The sequence below is a fragment of the Macaca fascicularis genome, chromosome 11 (assembly GCF_037993035.2).
Source record: "Macaca fascicularis isolate 582-1 chromosome 11, T2T-MFA8v1.1".
Lineage (NCBI taxonomy): Eukaryota > Metazoa > Chordata > Mammalia > Primates > Cercopithecidae > Macaca > Macaca fascicularis.
In genome coordinates, this window is record NC_088385.1 from 74,952,912 (window position 1) to 74,955,590 (window position 2,679).

Genomic DNA, 2,679 nt, shown 5'->3' on the forward strand with positions numbered 1-2,679 from the left:
GACAAGGGTCATGCCACTATCCTAGCACCCTCTATCAAGAGCCACAGTCATCAGAACCATGGAGTGACTGATGGGGTAAGTGTGCTTTCGTCCCTCCATCTCCGGAAAAAATGACGGGAGCTCTGAAACCATTTTGAAACCTGAACGTCGTGGCTTGACTTTTTCTAAACTGGTAGCTGTGGGCAGGTTAAAATGATCTGGTTCTAATTTCATACATTTCTAAGTTTGAGGCAGAATGAGGCAGTGGAAATTCATTATAATGCAGTGTTTCCCAATGTGTGAGACACGTTCTGCCCAGGGTTTGCAAAGTGATTCTGTATGTACACATATAAACGTGCTTTGGTTAGGAATGTATTTGTGTAAGTAATCTATTTTTAGAGTCATATATTTATGCTTTATTTGGGCCAAATAAAATAATGTGTTAATTTAAATTCATTGTTACACAAATAAGAGTATAAGTGCATTTGGAGAATTAAAGTCAGGAAACACTGATATATTCCATTCCTCAGGGTTCCGGGCCTGCTCTAGATGCTGAGGACCCTAGAGAGAATAAAACAGACAAAATCCCAGCCCTCCAGAGCCAATATTCTGATACAGTGGAGACCATCAATAAACAAACACAGCATGCCAGCAGGAGAGGAGTGGTTTCGAGAAAAGCAAGGAGGGGTTGGTGGGGGGCTGGGGTGTCACTGTTTTGTGCAGGTGACCCACTGATGATGCCACAGAGACCTGAAGGAAATGGGGGCCGGCCTGGTCTCTCAACCCTGCCAAAGGTTTCTTTGCAACACTCCATGCTACCCACTGGTACTCAAGCTCCTTCTGCTCTACCCTGAGCTAGGCCTGATACAATGGCTGACAGACAAAAGTATCTTTTAAAAAATTTTTTTATGTTTTTGTCTTTTCTCTGTGTCCTCACATGGCAAAGAGAAGAAACAAGAGACAGCCAGACAAAACATCTTAATGGGATATTTAGTCCTCTTTGTTTCATCCAAGAGGGATCTACCAAAAGGGATCACCTCCTACAAATGTTAAACAGGTTTAGGGTTTGTACAGCAGCTCATGTGGGTTCAGGGATGTGCAGTCATTTCCCAACGTGTCATCATCCCTGGTTCTGATAAAATCTAGAGTGGAACCTGTAAATCAGAGGGCTTCACCCCTGAGCCCACAGCAACACCACCAAGGCACAGGGTCCCCACTGTGCACAAGAATACAGCTTCTCTCTTTTGCTGCCCTTTCAATATACCAGTCCTTACTAAAGCACGCAAAAACTGTGCTTTTGCCCCAGCATTTGAGAAGTTTGTGAATAGGCACCAGCACTTGGATATTGACTTTTCACACAGTGGTGACTTTTAAATTCCTCTATTGCTCCTGACTGAGTTTAGCAACCTCTTGACTGTTCTGGAAAACCAAAGAACTTGGGAAACAATCAAACAAACAAGTATTAAATTCAATCACCCAGAAACACTGGGGAGGCAAATGTAATTTTACTCCTAAGAATCTAAAGCCCCCATAATAAATACTTCTTTGCTGACTGGCAAATGAATGTTTCTCAGCCCTTCTCATGCCTAGAGACACCAAGAAATGGGACAGCTTAAAAATGGTTTGTGACCAAGACTGGAGGCCTCTATGGAAGTCCAGCACACTTCAACTCAGCTGCCAGTGGTGCTGAATCCTGGAAAATGCTGAGAACCCTAAAAGTGGATTAAGGAAAGGCTGTCGGTGCATCATCTCCCCCTATCCTTGGCAAAGGCCAGGTAGCAGGTTCCCGATCCCCCAGATTCCAGCTCTTCCAAATGTTTCTCAGGAAAGAAGACCGCCCTGTTGCTGATGGCCCAGGAACCTGCCCAGGAAGCTCAGGGGAAATAGCAAGATGAAGACAGTCCTCCAGTCTCCCCTCACCAATGCCCTGCAGCTCACCACCCTTTCCTGTCCTGTATACTTGTCTAGGAATGAGATCCCCAGAAGAGATCAGACATGGGACCACAGTGTGTTGATGGGGAAAGGCAGAAAGGGATCACTTTGGAATATGAAATCAATCAAGAGAGGGTAGTTCCTAGTGAACAGCCTAATGATTCCATGACTGAAACGAAGAACTAGGTGCTGGGAAAGCAATGAAGAGAAAAGCTGCCAGAGACACAATCCATGAAGACCTTGGTGAAGTCCCACCTATTAACACAAAAGGTGCCAAGTCCCAGAATTGTCAGTGTGCAGGAGGGACACAGTGAAAGCCTTGTGGAATGAACTTGCTGGTGGCCCAGGATGTGCCATCAGAAACTACTCCTGTTTTCCATGCTGTATACCAGTAGCACTGAGCAGAGTCCCTTTAATGCAGAACAATGGTTAGGCCATATTACTCATTTAACTGAAGGGCTAGGTATGTAGATGGGGTTTTTAGACACTATGAAAAGTTGAGTGTGGTGGAATTTGAGCTGCATTTAGACTTATTTGGCTTTTATGAACTTTCCTAACTGTACGGCACCCTGAAGGTGTGTTAGCAAGATTCAGCATCATTTGATCTTGGTTCCTTGTGGTGTTAGTGGCTTGAGTTTCCTGTCGAAGGCATTCCTGGTAAATCATTCCAAGCAGTTAGTTACTTTGTATATCTTATTTACTGTTATCTTGTAGTTACCCCTTGCACCCCATTAAATTCTAGCATGCTGTCATGAAAAGGACACACAG